This window comes from Malaclemys terrapin, chromosome 13 (genome assembly GCF_027887155.1).
Source record: "Malaclemys terrapin pileata isolate rMalTer1 chromosome 13, rMalTer1.hap1, whole genome shotgun sequence".
NCBI lineage: Eukaryota > Metazoa > Chordata > Testudines > Emydidae > Malaclemys > Malaclemys terrapin.
In genome coordinates, this window is record NC_071517.1 from 39,113,724 (window position 1) to 39,130,022 (window position 16,299).

A 16,299-nucleotide genomic window follows, 5' to 3' on the forward strand; every position below is an offset into this window, starting at 1 on the left:
CTCGGTGCCGTCTGTGGGGAGGGAGCTGGTGAGCCTGAGCTGGGCGAGTGTTGTGCTGAGGTCAGACAGGGGAGGCTGGAAGCAGGTTGGCTTTGCAGTGTTAAAAGAGCTTCATTGCACACACCTAGTGACACGGGTGATTTAGCAGCCCACACACACTATGGGAGTCATGAGATCCTCACAGACATTCACTTTCCTTTGTGTTTCTCTCTGTGTATCCCCCTTGTGTGCTGAGATGCTGCTGCTGGGTGTGACATTAACCCCGTCATTTCACAGACCCAATAGAGATGTCACTGGGATCCATGTTACATTATTCTTGTTTTCCTGGCTTTAATTTCTGGCCTGGCTGCCTGACAATGAACAGAATTGGGACCACGCAGGGACAGAGCAGGTTGTGCTGGCCCCTCCCCTGTCATGTCCCATGGCCCCAGTGGGATGCCAGCAGCAAAAAGGTCAGTGCAGATCAGGGATGGTGCTGTGGAGGGGAAGCCCAGGATAGAGTCATAGAATATCAGGGTTCAAAGGGACCTCAGGAGATCATCTAGTCCAACCCCCTGCTCAAAGCAAGACCAATCCCCAGACAGATCCCTAAATGCCACCCTCAAGGATTGAATTCACAACCCTGGGTTTACAAGGCCAATGCTCAAACCACTGAGCGATCCCACCCCCCCACTGAGCTATCCCTCTAAGCATATCTGCGCCATGTCTGTAGATACCTCATATGTAATTGGGCATGAGATGTCAAAAATATGCATGACACCATGTGCCTGAGAAAATGAAGGCAATTTCTTGCTGTCATTTGTGGGCTGGCCTGAACTGACTCTAGGAGACTGGACAGAGTGTTGAATCTGTGCAACAGGAGGAATGCTCTTGCTTAAACTGCATCAAGTTCAACGCCTATAAACTCCAAATGCTTTACTGGAGTCAAGGCCAATTTCTGGGTATTGAGTTGTAGACCCAGTTGCGCAAAAATGTCCTTTGTGTGGCTCGTAGGGCATCTTTGAAGGACTGAGAAGGCAGTCATCCAGATATGGGTATGTGGTGACGACGCAGGAAAGGAAACAGAACGCCAGGTCTGTGGTAGCCGAAAAGCCCCTCTACCTCCAGGAACTTTTCCTGGGGCTTTTATTCTTTACACTTCCCTGCTTACAACGCTTCTCATTGGTACAAATCTTGCGCATAGAAAAGCCAGGCAGTATACATGCACATAAGATAACGAACCCATCTCTTGAGTGCGTGAACACCAGCTGCAAAGGTGATGTCAAGTTGCCAATACGTTTTCCAAACATAGGTGCTAGAACAAGGTCACTCCTGCCTCATTGCCAAGGGAACAGTTTGCCGTTCTTCAAGGCTTGTGATTAGGGAGCAACACATTCCTACATCCCCCCCTATTTTATTATATATGCGGTGTTTAGACAAAGCACCTTCGCAGGGTAGCATACACAATGTCACTAGATTGGGTAAACATTAAACAAAGCAGCAACATAAAACATCAAAAATTAAAACTAAGACCCCATACTATAAAAGGGTCTTTATCCACTCTAAGGATGGCTATAACTAGATATAATCCCACCAAGGAGGAAAAACGTCTTGGCGGATAGCTTAAACATAACATTTCAGCATATCAATTTGCTATTGCATGCAAAACTATTATCAGTAAGCTTAAAACAGCACATTTCTTTCACTGTCTCACACCCCAGATATTGCTGGGTGGTTTGCAGACAGGAACAAGGCAGGTATTTAACAGACCTTGCATTTATACCTTTCATTACAGAAATAATGAGGGACAGCTGCATTTTGTTATACATAGGCCATCTTGATATCTTAATTCCTTACTTGTTTTGACTTTTGCCAACATACAATATTTTCTAGACCTTATCTACACAAGGTCTTCTACACCTTATCTATACAAGGTCACAATAACTTCTCACACAGTACTTTCTCACCCGCCTCACACAATCCTCGCTTCTACAAATCTCGCGTTATCAGGGTTACAGTTAGCCTGACTCTTGCTAACAAACTGTCATGCATAGCAGTTCTTTTCTGACAGTCCTTTCTCTGCTTCCACGACTCCCCCCTTTTGTACTTCTAGTACAACAAACATTCTTAAATCTCTATTTGCATTAAGCCCTGGACTTCAAATTCTACATCAGATGCTTCAATCTTAGGGGTTCTGATTGGATGTAATGACAATGCATGATTAGCATAAACATGAAAGGTATTACTATTATTACGTCTTTTACAACAATAATAACATAATCCTAAGCTAACTAATAGCAACACAAGCAATAACATTCCCATAGCAATAATATAATGGGGCTGTTGTACAATCTTAATCATAAAGCACAATACATCCTACTTAGTACATAAAATGGATACTCTATAAGCTGTCTGGAAAGCATACTTTTCAACTTAATATATATTTTGAAGCATGTGAATTTGCCCTTGTACTTCAGAGATTTTCTGAATCTCTGGTAACAGTGAAAACAAATTCTGAAATCTATCAGGTACTAAACTAGTCCAATTAAAGGGTATCTGGAACCTAAGGGCTACTTGAAAAACTCTATCTGCAGGCCAGTAAATAATATGATTGCCTGCAGTGGTAATAAAATTAAAATGTATGTCTTGCAATGTGGAGGCTTTAACATACACACAGCTATCATTAGCTTAAAAGAGTAAGTGTCCTGTCAGGGTAGTTCCTTGTCCACTACCCTCCCAGCAAACGTAGTCATAAACAGTGACAACTTCTCCTGGCTTCAGTTTACATATACACTGAAGCTGTGGGGGTTCTAACGGCCAAAATGTCCATTGACTCCCTAACCCCATCCAAATGTCAGATGTAATCTCCGGAGCACTTACTAAAATCAATTGGGCATACCAGGTAGTCTAATTTCCCAGATGTCTTGGTGAATTACCCAATCCCACATGCATCCTCCCTATGGACCCGGCAGGATTCGGTATGTGGGAGCCCACACCCCCTCAACCGGTCCATATGCTTGGAAGGAGCACTGAGAACGTTTGCACTTTTACCCAGAAAGTCTCCAAGTATGTCTTCATGCCACAGATCAGATGGTACTCCTGATGTGTCTGTAAGGGCAGTGGGCCAAGCCTGATGCTCTAGATCATTCCGAATGGCCATTAGCTAGTCATTCAGGAAATCCTGAATTTCTGAACATGCTAGATCCCACTGCAATGCCTTCCCAGCCTCAGTGATATTCAATACCATCTCTGTCAGCAACGTCTGGGTCATTGTCTGTATTTGGATGTGTTACAGGGGTAATAGTGTAATAGAGGAGATGGCAGGGGCAATGGCAACAAGGTGCCTTTGGTACTTATCATTTAAAATCCAATTAGGGAGGGCAATACATGCTGAAGGACTTATCCAAAACACAGGGCGCAGCCTGTAAAATAAACCTTAAAATCTAATCAATACCACGTTCCCAAGAATGGGTTCCACAAGTTTCTTCCTGCTAGTGTATAATTCTTTGTTTCTTCACCAGGGTCAGTTCTTAATGTCTCTTGTAGTCAGGAATTCCTGGACTTTGTGGTTTCAATGAAGCAAGTGTTCCTTCTTCTCTTTTCCTGAAACAGTGTGGTTTAGCATCATACAGGGGAGAGGTTACTAGCACATTACCTTGTAATGGTTTTGCTTCTTCTAGAAAAATCCAGAGGCACAGTAGGTCTGTCAGTGGACAAGGGAGAGGTTACTAGCACTTCACCTTGTCTTTTTTTTTTTCTTTCTTTCTTTCTTTTTCCTGCTGTCCAGAAGACACAGCAGAGCTAGAAGAAGAAATAGGCTTATCATCAGTCAAAGAGTCCTCCCGAGGTGGAGGGGTCTTTTTACAGTGAGAAGCATGGGTCCAGGCAGTCAGTCCTTGGCACTTCACAGTGATGGTGGTGGTTAACAGGACTTGGAAAGGGCCTTTCCAGCATGGAGCCAAAGCAGTCTTTCGTTGATGGACTTTACATAGTCTCAGTTTCCTTGTTTCAATAAATGGCAGGGCTGCTAGGGTCTTTGGGTAGCACTTCTTTTATCTGTGAGAAAAAAAAACCTAACACATTTCATTAGTGCCTGGCAGTGTTTTCCAGATCTCAGTAGCTTGGGCACATTCAGGCCCCCCCTTTTTGTGGCTGTCAGCCAGGTCTTATCTTTGGACTGAGCTTGCTAGCTATTTTTTCCTCAGTTAACTCATTCCGTGCTTTTTCCTCTTCTCCCTTTCTCGGCTTCTTTTAACCTACAAAGGAAACTTTCACTCTTCACTTATACACTTGTTTCCAACAATGAACGCATACACATTGCCATTATACAGTACATTAGTCTTATTAGTCAATGTATGCCATGTACACTCTTCCAGTAAAATAACTTTATTACAGAGCCTTGGAGCAACAAACCGGGACAAGCACACCCACTTTTGAGGAGTTCACTCGGTACAACCTCAGGTGTCTAATCGCTTTCCTCCCTCCCCAGCCCTCTAGCTAGAAATCTGAGGTAGCCAGAAGGATCCCATGGGCAATATGGGGAGTGGGTTAACCTTCCATGTCCTTGTTTCCAAAGACTGTTGGTATGCAAATTTTAACAACAATTTTTCAATTAAAAAATCTGGCCAATGAAGTTTCTTTTTCTTACTTAAGCAAATATATCAGACTTTAGTATATCACATTTTCCTGATTTATCCAAACACTTTGTATTCCAAGTTGAATAAAACAAGTATCTGCTTTTTGATTTAACCTTTCTATTTAAATTTGAGCTAGACTGTCCTATGAAAATATTAAACCCAACAATTCTGGCCACAAGACAAACACCACAAGACAGGACAAAGAACACAAAAATAATTCCTATTGTACCAGTGAATGCATGGTACATTGAATGCTATTCAGCTGGCATCCGTTTTCTCTGATGATCTGAAAGACAGAAGAACCGAGGTCTACCCCTTCTGGGCAGTCAGTCATTGCTTAAAATATTTCCTTTATATACACATACTCTTGTTGATTTTAGGCAAAACAGAGGAATCACCACATATTTCCTTGTATTTGTTTCATATGCAGCCCAGGTTTCAGTGGCTACTACCTTATTAGTTAGAAAATTGCATTAATACAAATGCTTTCTGGCTTGCTTCCAGATCTAAAGCTATCCGCGGCTTAAAGATTCTTACTTAAAAAGGGACACAATTAACTTTCCCGGACTTTTGATTGCCTTTTACTTCTAACTCCTGCTTTCAAACACACAGTGATCTGAAAAAGACAACACAACCTATATTGGTAGGTTTGCAATTCTTTTACCTCTACTACAATATATACTGCACATGTTCTCCACAAATCAATTTCCACAACACTAGCCACATCCATTTTTACACAAGGTGTAACTATTTCTTTATTGAACACCGGGTAAAGGCCATTTACTTAACATATAATTCAAAGAGCTATCCTTAGAGGGTTTTACCAGAGAGTGTCTCCTTATCCTATTAGGACTCACCTTATCGGAGCACGAACCCCAGGGGCTGTGGTGAAGCAGAGAAAAGGGGCGAAACACCCCGTTGGTGCCGTTCCCAGTTTGCCGCAGCCGTTCGGAGTCCAATGTCCGAGCCAGGAGAGTCCCGGCGGAGTCACCAGAAACTGTTACCGAAATATCGGGTCCACCTGGCTGAGAGCCAATAACAGCCAGACAGGGATAAGGAGGAGTTGCTTTATTCTGCAGAATAAAGGAGAGCTTTGCACCTTGGTACAAAAACTCTGTCTCATACACATTTTACCATTCCAATTATCATCCTGGGGATTTGAAATCCCCATGCCTATAATTACTTACTCCTTTCCTTCCTCTATGCCCTCAAAGTTTCCAACCTGTTTTCCAGTCAAGAAGCCATAACGACCCGCAGTCCGGATACCAGGGGCACTGGTGGTCTATTTCCCTTAGGGGGTCCTCAATATGAGCGACCGGGACAACGATGCATGATCGCTGCCGTGTAATCTTTTGTAACTCTCTTGTGTGCTCCTTCTGGGCACTGGAAAGTTCGTCCCCCATACTCATGAATAAGGGGCGGCAAACAGCCGCGGGCGCGCTCGGCATATCCAGCAGGTGAGTAGGGGGTTATCACGTCGGGGTCACCAGCTGTGGTGACAACGCAGGAAAGGAAACAGAACGCCAGGTCTGTGGTAGCCGAAAAGCCCCTCTACCTCCAGGAACTTTTCCTGGGGCTTTTATTCTTTACACTTCCCTGCTTACAACGCTTCTCATTGGTACAAATCTTGCGCATAGAAAAGCCAGGCAGTATACATGCACATAAGATAACGAACCCATCTCTTGAGCGCGTGAACACCAGCTGCAAAGGTGATGTCAAGTTGCCAATAAGTTTTCCAAACATAGGTGCTAGAACAAGGTCACTCCTGCCTCATTGCCAAGGGAACAGTTTGCCGTTCTTCAAGGCTTGTGATTAGGGAGCAACACATTCCTACATGGGTAGATTACGATATCCAATGTTCGTAGATGTGCTGCTATGACAGAGAGGACCTTGGAGAATACTTTGGGTGCCAGTGAGAGACTGAATAGAAGTACTCTGTACTGGTAGTGGTCCTGCCCATAGGTAAATCAAAGGAATCTTCTGTGGGATGGTAGGATTGAGATGTAGAAATACTGTACGTCAAGGGCAGAGAACCAATCTCCCTGCTCTAGAGATGGAATAATTGCTGCTAGTGTGATCATCTTGAATCTTTGCGCCTCAGCGGGAGTGGGGTCCCTGCACTCACAGAGCTGCTGATCGGGATCAGCCAGGCTGCTGAGGAGCTGCTCCCAGGCTATGGGACAAACTCCCACAGGAGCTGAGAACCCCCCAAACATCCCCACGCTGGGTTCCCAGTGCCAGGGGACGTGTCAGACCTGCCCCCAGTCCCCAGCGCACAGAGCACGGCAGGCACCACATCCACCAACAGATACACAGAGTGAAAATCCCTGGCACTGGGGAGAGAAGGGAGCAGGAGAGAATCCCAGGGGACGAATGCGAGTTGTGTGACTGGTGCCCGGTTAGGACTGGGACCCTGCAGGATGAGGAGCTGTAAGGACTGAATAGAACAGAACAGAACGTCGGGGACGGTGCTGCCTGGCTGCTAACGGGCCAGTGGGCTGGATCCCTTAAACTCCCAGCTATGCATTAAATATTGATGTAATATCCTCTGCAGACTGTGCCCCCTTCCCCCAAATTATTTATAATTAACCAAACCCAGCCCCCAACCCCCAACAGTCAATCACCTGCCCCTCCTCTGCTGCTGCCCCCCACCCCCAAGTGCCATGGGATCTTCCGGCTCCATCCCCCACCCTGCCCCTGTTCATGTGCATCACCCAGGGCTCCTGCTGTCCATGTCAGGGAAAGGACTGGGTGGTGGTAGGGTGACCAGAAGTCCCAATTTTATAGGGACAGTACCGATTTTTGGGTCTTTTTCTTATATGGGCTCTTATTACCCCCTATCCCCTGTCCCGATTTTTCACATTTGCTGTCTGGTCACCCTAGGTGGTGGTGATGGTGAGAAATTAAATTTAGATTTTTGACCCTCTGGGTGCTGCCTGTGGGGAGGAGGGTCCCAGTCACACACCGAGCAGCCCCCATTGGGTGGAGAGTGACCCCTCATGCTGCTCTGTCTGGGGCTAGAACCAGATCAGGTCTCGCCAAGTGACCTTTCCATGACTCCTTGTGTTTTTCCCACACTTCTGCAGTGAAATATACTAAAAATCCCCATGGCCCAATCACAGCCTTATTGAGAATTACAGGGCCAGGCAGGAAATCGGAGGAATTCTAGTATCAGTATTGGATTATGGAAAAAAAGCATCAGAATTCAGAAGATTTAATATGAATATTCAATAATTAAAGGGGAAAACTCAATTCTGCGGGAGCAGCAGCGGCTCGGCCTGGGCTCCTGGTTCACAATGGCGGCTGCAGCAGCATCTGTCCAGGGACAGGAGGGAGCAGCCTCCCCTCCCTGAGCAATAGCCAGAGCCCTCTGGTGGGGGCAGCTGGGGAAACAAACAAACCAGAGCCAGAGACCCAGAGAAACGTGGCCCCTGCTGCCATTCAGGGCCCTACAACACCCTCCCTGGGGCCAAGTTCCCATTAGCCCTGGTGGGTCTTTATTTTGGGCACCCCCAGAACAATCCCAGGTTCCTCAAGACATCCCCCTCCTGGGGTGTCCTCATTTCTGTCCCCACCAACTGCGTCTGAGGAGGGGGGAGGCCAATGCTCATGTGGCTGCATCCTCCAGACTTTCCACAGTCCCCCATCCTAGCTGTGGGGGGGAGGGGGCTGCATGAGGGGATTTGCACATCCCAGCTGTGGAGGGACCCATCCAGACATGCAGGACTGTGCTCAGAGATTGGACTGAGAACAGGGGGTCTCATGGGCAGTGTGAGATGTGTATGGAGAACTGGTCCTAAGGTCAGTATTTTCTGTGGCCTCCATCTGGGTGGGCCCTATTGTTTCTAGTTCTGTTTTTGAACATAAAAAAAAATTAGGGGCAAAAGCAGCAGGGGGGATGGGGAAAAATTAACAAAAGGGAAAGTGAGGCTGAGTCTCAGGGGAAACATCCTGGCAGTGAGATTGTAGATAAATCTCTGATAATTTTCATATGACTTTACATTGTGCCTCTTCATATAACCTTGTGGTGGGTCTACCCACGTGTGACCTCTGTTTTCATGGGACTTTGTATCAAAGCCTCATTTAGAAACTTTGCATTGCCCTTGGTATAATATTATAGCCCCTAAGGACAGAATAAGATATAAGAAAAATTTCTTTTTGCTAGCAGTAGAACAAGAGCTTCCCCCCCCCCCCCCCCCCCCCCCCCCCCCCGTCTTAATCAATTGCCCTGTTGAATGAATGAGGTGTGGATGAGCAAGGCATGGAAGGCAGCACCTCCAGACAGCCTCAACTGTTGGAGAGGGGCTGGGAGCCAGACCCAAGGACAATAAAACGTGTCAAGTGGGCTCATTAAAGACAAGCAGACATACCGACGGCCTCGGGGGTTAGAAGCAAGCACCTTCTTTTGGAAACACCCTCTTTGCAGCATTGGAACAACACTCAAAAGAAAGCAGCACAAAGGACCAATGGACACAGACACAGAGTTTGAATCTGGTATAGATTTGCATAAGAGAAAAGCTGCTATAAAAGTGAGGTGTCTTGCAGAGGACCCCGGGTCTCATCTTGTCAACATGGGAGCATCGATCCGGATCGGCAGAAGCCCGGCTCCACCCCCTCCCCCATCTAACTCACCTGGCCAGTGAAGTTAAGGGGAGCAACTAATTGGAACAACAAGACGGAGTGTGTTTGTGTGTGTGTGAGTGTAAGTGTAATATATTATATGCATATGATACAGTGTTAATGAATACATGTATTACTAATAAATGTGGCATTTTGTCTTATTCCCCCTGAGGAGATCCTGTGCAGTACTTTAAGTACAACAAGATCTGTGGAGCTGGGGAACCATCCCCCCAGGGCCAGCGCTGGGCACCCCATTATTCCATAAAAAGCAACAGAGGGTCCTGTGGCACCTTTGAGACTAACAAAAGTACTGGGAGCATAAGCTTTCGTGGGTAAGAACCTCACTTCTTCAGATGCAAGTCAGATTCAGACTAACACGGCTACCCCTCTGATACTTGACACCATTATTCCATGTTGCCTCTGGGAACCCTGCATCACCAAGCCCCCCGAGACCTCTCAGTGCATATGAGCTGAAACAACCCCACAGCAACCCCACAGCCACTTCTGTGCCCTGCTCTGGGCCTCTCCCTGTGCTGCCTGCAGCCTGAGTGAGGCACAGGTAGGGTGACCAGACGTCCCGATTTTATCGGGACTGTCCTGATATTTCCTTGTTTGTCCCGCGTCCCAACCGACATGCGGTCGGGACACTGGACAAACAAGGAAATGCCCCGGAGCCTAGAGCCCGGAAGTGCTCGCACCCCCCCCCGCCCCGACTCCGCCCCCTCCTCCCCCTATTGGCTCCCTCCCCGAATCCCCGCCTCTTCCCCGGGCTCACCATTCCCCCTCCCTCCGCAAAGGGAGGCCCGGGAGACGCAGGGGAAGCGCGGGGCCGGGGTGAGTAACAGTCCGGCCTGGCCCCGAGCAGGCAGGACTCAGTTGGGTGGTAGGGAGAGGAGGGGGGCGGCCCGCGGGGCCAGGCGGCGGCTGTTGTTGTCCCCCCGGGCAGCGGGACTCGGGAGCAGCCGCTGCTGCAGCTCCCACTGCCGCGGGGGAGGAAGCGGCCATGGCGCTCCGCGGCTGCGGCGCCCCCGAACCCCCCGAGCCGGGGCCTGCTGCGGGGACCCAGCAGCGCGTACGCTGGGCCCAGCCCCTGGCCAGTCGCGTCTGGGCTGCTGCCCAGCTGGTGCTATCCCGCGGCAGCCCCGGGGCGGAGGCATCGGCCGCCCAGCCCCGTTCGTTCCCCTGCGGGACAGGGGGGCTGGGGCCTGCTGCCCCCACTCCGGGGCCGCCGCGGGATAGCACCAGCTGGGCAGCAGCCCAGACGCTGACCAGGGGCTGGGCCCAGCGTACGCGCTGCTGGGTCCCTGCAGCAGGCCCCGGCTTGGGGGGTTCGGAGGCGCCGCAGCCACGGAGCGCCATGGCCGCTTCCTCCCCCGCGGCAGTGGGAGCTGCAGCAGCGGCTGCTCCCGAGTCCCGCTGGCCGGGGGGACAACAACAGCCGCCGCCTGGCCCCGCGGGCCGCCCCCCTCCTCTCCCAACCACCCAACTGAGTCCTGCCTGCTCGGGGCCAGGCCGGACTCTTACTCACCCCGGCCCCGCGCTCCTTCTGAGTCTCCCGGGCCTCCCTCCAGCGCTTGCGGAGGAAGCTTTTTTTTTTTTTTTGGCCCCGCCCCCCGCCACGCACCCCCGCGTCACCCCCCCGCCTCCGCCCGCATCCCGATATTTGTCTTGGGTGATCTGGTCACCCTAGGCACAGGCATTGGTAGCAGCCTGGTGTATTGCAGCCTCCAGGATTCCCCAGTGGCAGCAGGTGGTGCTGGCCCCACAGTGTGTCAGCTGCACTGCACAACAGTTACATTCCTGCTGGGACCTCACTCCACCCTCCCCCAAGGAGGAGCTGCCCCTGCTGGTGACAGGTCTCTGCAGGGCCAGGGCCCCTAAGCAAGAGCCCATGGTGAGTCGCACTGGAACACACAGTGCAACAGGAGAGAGTCTATGGAGAGATCCTGGGGGAAGCAGAATCAATTGTGCACAGGCCCTAAAGTGCCAGGGCTCAGGGCTTCTGGCTGTTCTGCCTGTAGCTAGTTCCATGAGGTGAGGCCCATTGTTGTGAAATGAATGAATGAGACTGAATTTCCCCTCCCTGTTCCTCTCCCAGGGCCCTGGCTGTTGCAGCCCCCATCCCACCCCCGCTCCATCTCTAGGAGGCTCTCACCTGCCCAGTCTGCCTCAATTTTGAACTGTGGGCAAAATTTCTGCTGAGTCTGCATCACTCGCAGCTGGGAGGAGTTAGAGGGAGACTTTCACCAACAGGTGTGTAAACAGCACATGTGGAAGCCTCCTGCAAAATCCCTGCCCTGTTCACCAGCACAAAACTGGCTGGGGCAGGGGCTTCCCCACCAGGAATGATTGTCGCTCCCATTGCTGTAGGTGGCTTCTCAATAGACCATAGAGGGGATTAAAGGTTCAGTTACCCCCAACTCTTTCATCAAGGTCCCCCATTTGCCCACCCCACCCAGTGCCAGGGGCCCCAAGTGTCTCCCATTTCCTGCTTCCAGATTTCTGACACAATCAGTGCAGTTGTGCCCGCTGGTACCTAGAACATTTGCTGAAGTGTTGGAATTGATCCGATGCAGCATTGAAACATTATTGTGTTAGAGACAGAGCGGTGAAATGGATTGAGTTGAAGGTAAGGCCTCTGTACATCAAAGCAGCATCCTGGAACCCCCATATTCACCACTGTCAGATAATTATGAAAACACAGAGGTAAAATGAATTGAGTTGAATGTAAGAAAAAAAATACACGTCTGCCGGCTGGCTGGGATGAAGAGGGATGTTGGGGTCAGAGGAGTAGGCGTCATGGGGAAGAAGGGTTTAGTTCTGCATCGAGGGATGGGGGATTATACAGATGGGATACATGTGAATGGGTGACAGGGGAGGGAAGAGAGGTTGAGGGCTCACCTGAGAGGAGGAGGTGGGTGTGACGGGTCCCCACAGCACAACCTGGACTATGGGACCACTGAGCCCTCCAAACCCACCAACCGGGGCTGCCTTTCACCCTGTTTTGCTGATGTCAAGCTACTAGCCTTGACAGACACTGCACATACACAGCCATTCACAGGCAGGGACACACCCAGCAGTGTTACATGAATGATCTCCCAGCCACTCATGGACCGTCAATAGGGAGGTTCCAGCCAATTCCCCCCAGCTCCCCTGCCTTACACCCCAGAATTATGCTGCCTTGCACTGGTCAGAAGCCTGGCCCGTGTAAATTCATTACTTACTTTGCCACTTCTTCATAGGAACGTGGACATGCACCCGGGGCCGGTGCAAGGATATTTTGTGCCCTAGGCGAAACTTCCACCTTGCGCCCACCCCCGCACTCTGCCTCTCCCCCCGGAGCATCGCTTATTATAAACTTTCAAAAATGAATACTGCATAATGTGGCATTGTTCATTAGAATTAATACACGTTCGGCTTGAAATTTTATTTATTTCATTATTTCATCTACATATTTAATGAAAATAAATGACCTTGGGTCTCCTGCATGTGACTAGAGTCCCTCCTGCCCTCCGCCCCATGGATGCAGAAAAGGGCTGTTTTGGGGATCAGAGCACAGAGCTGGGAGTCGGGATCTGGCTTCTATTCTCCACCCTGCCACCAACTCACTGGATGACTTCAGGCAAGTTACTTCCCCGTTCTGGGCTTCAGCTCCCCCCAGCGCTAAGGTGTGAAATGGTTCCTTGCTCCTGGGCTGGAAAGTGCAATGCAGGTGGGAGGGGTGTCTGAAGGCCTGTCTTCCCCACAGGTTTGAGGTGAGGACAGAGTTCCAGCCTCCGTCATGAGTGTCCTGGTTGCTTTACTATGCCCCACACCAATCACTGATGAATCCCCCTACTCAGAGAGCTCTGGCCCAGGGCAGAGGTGTCAGTGTCATTCTGGGCCTGATTTTCAGAGATGCTGAGCACCTGCGGTTCCCCCGATGTCTGTGGGAACTCCAGGGTTCTCAGTACTTCTGAAACTCAAGGCAATTTATTTCGAATGCTGGGCCAGGACTGAGCCTGCAAAGGCAGGCCCATATACACACCTCAATCCACAGCAGATCTCCCATCAATCACAATACAAGCAATCAGGAGAATGATGAGGACCAGTTGGCCCAATGCTGGGAATGGGGAGGATATGGCCCTAATGTGGTCATTAAACTTCTACCTAGTAAAGTTACTGGTGCATCTGCTGTCATTCAGTGGGAGAACAAAAATCTCTTGGGTGCTGCAGCCTGCCCAGCCGCACTTAACCTGAGTTGCTCACACACTTAACTCCGCTGCACTGAGTTGCTCGCACACGTGCAGTGGTTGTGCACCACACAACTGGTCACCCATGTTACATGAAAATCTGGCTCTGATGGTGTTGTAATTAGACTTAACAGTTACTGCCGCATTTCCTAGAACTGACTAACCTAATTGCCTTCTATGAGGAGATAACTGGGTCTGTGGATGAGGGGAAAGCAGTAGATGTCTTAGGGTACATCTACACTACAGGGGGGAGTCGATTTAAGATACGCAAATTCAGCTACGTGAATAACGTAGCTGAATTCGACGTATCGCAGCCGACTTACCCCGCTGTGAGGACGGCGGCAAAATCGACTTCTGCGGCTTTCTGTCGACGGCGCTTACTCCCACCTCCGCTGGTGGAGTAAGAACGTCGATTCGGGGATCGATTGTCGCGTCCCAATGGGACGCGATAAATCGATCCCCGAGAGGTCGATTTCTACCCGCCGATTCAGGCGGGTAGTGTAGACCTAGCCTTATTCCTTGACTTTAGCAAAGCTTTTGATACAGTCTCCCACAGTATTCTTGCCAGCATGTTAAAGAAGTATGGTCTGGATGAATGGACTATAAGATGGATAGAAAGCTGGCTAGATCGTCGGGCTCAACGGGTAGTGATCAACGGCTCCATGTCTAGTTGGCAGCCGTTTTCAAGTGGAGTGCCCCAAGGGTCGGTTCTGGGACCGGTTTTGTTCAATATCTTCATTAATGATCTAGAGGATGGCGTGGACTGCACTCTCAGCAAGTTTGCAGATGACACCAAAGTGGGAGGTTTCAGAGTAACAGCCGTGTTAGTCTGTATCCGCAAAAAGAAGAACAGGAGTACTTGTGGCACCTTAGAGACTAACAAATTTATTAGAGCATAAGCTTTCGTGGACTACAGCCCACTTCTTCGGATGCATATAGAATGGAACATATATTGAGGAGATACATATACACACATACAGAGAGCATAAACAGTGGGAGTTGTCTTACCAACTCTGAGAGGCCAATTAATTAAGAGAAAAAAAACTTTTGAAGTGATAATCAAGCTAGCCGAGTACAGACAGTTTGATAAGAAGTGTGAGAGTACTTACAAGGGGAGATAGAGTCAATGTTTGTAATGGCTCAGCCATTCCCAGTCCTTATTCAAACCGGAGTTGATTGTGTCTAGTTTGCATATCAATTCTAGCTCTGCAGTCTCTCTTTGGAGTCTGTTTTTGAAGTTTTTCTGTTGTAATATAGCCACCCGCAGGTCTGTCATCATAGGACCTAATCACATCAGCCATACCATCAGGGGCTCGTTCACCTGCACATCTACCAATGTGATATATGCCATCATGTGCCAGCAATGCCCCTCTGCCATGTACATTGGCCAAACCGGACAGTCTCTACGCAAAAGAATTAATGGACACAAATCTGACATCAGGAATCAAAATACTCAAAAACCAGTGGGAGAACACTTTAACCTGTCTGGTCATTCAGTGACAGACCTGCGGGTGGCTATATTACAACAGAAAAACTTCAAAAACAGACTCCAAAGAGAGACTGCAGAGCTAGAATTGATATGCAAACTAGACACAATCAACTCCGGTTTGAATAAGGACTGGGAATGGCTGAGCCATTACAAACATTGACTCTATCTCCCCTTGTAAGTACTCTCACACTTCTTATCAAACTGTCTGTACTCGGCTAGCTTGATTATCACTTCAAAAGTTTTTTTTCTCTTAATTAATTGGCCTCTCAGAGTTGGTAAGACAACTCCCACCTGTTTATGCTCTCTGTATGTGTGTATATGTATCTCCTCAATATATGTTCCATTCTATATGCATCCGAAGAAGTGGGCTGTAGTCCACGAAAGCTTATGCTCTAATAAATTTGTTAGTCTCTAAGGTGCCACAAGTACTCCTGTTCTTCTTTTTACCAAAGTGGGAGGAGTGGTAGATATGCTGGAGGGGAGGGATAGGATACAGAGGGACCTAGACAAATTAGAGGATTGGGCCAAAAGAAATCTGATGAGGTTCAACAAGGACAAGTGCAGAGTCCTGCACTTAGGATGGAGGAATCCCATTCACTGTTACAGACTAGGGACCGAATGGCTAGGAAGCAGTTCTGCAGAAAAGGACCTAGGGGTTACAGTGAACGAGAAGCTGAATATGAGTCAACAGTGTGCCCTTGTTGCCAAGAAGGCTAATGGCATTTTGGGCTGTATAAGTAGGGGCATTGCCAGCAGATCGAGGGACGTGATCATTCCCCTCTATTCGACATTGGTGAGGCCTCATCTGGAGTACTGTGTCCAGTTTTGGGCCCCACACTACAAGAAGGAGGTGGAAAAACTGGAAAGAGTCCAGCGGAGGGCAACAAAAATGATTAGGGGGCTGGAGCACATGACTTATGAGGAGAGGCTGAGGGAACTGGGATTGTTTAGTCTGCAGAAGAGAAGAATGAGGGGGGATTTGATAGCTGCTTTCAACTACCTGAAAGGGGGTTCCAAAGAGGATGGATCTAGACTGTTCTCAGTGGTACCTGATGACAGAACAAGGAGTAATGGTCTCAAGTTGCAGTGGGGGAGGTTTAGGTCGGATATTAGAAAAAACTATTTGACTAGGAGGGTGGTGAAGCACTGGAATGAGTTGCCTAGGAAGGTGGTGGAATCTCCTTCCTTAGAGGTTTTTAAGGTCAGGCTTAACAAAGCCCTGACTGGGATGATTTAGTTGGGAATTGGTCCTGCTTTGAGCAGGGGGTTGGACTAGATGACCTCCTGAGGTAACTTCCAATGCTGATAATCTATGAGTCTATGAGTCTGTGGTACTGAATGG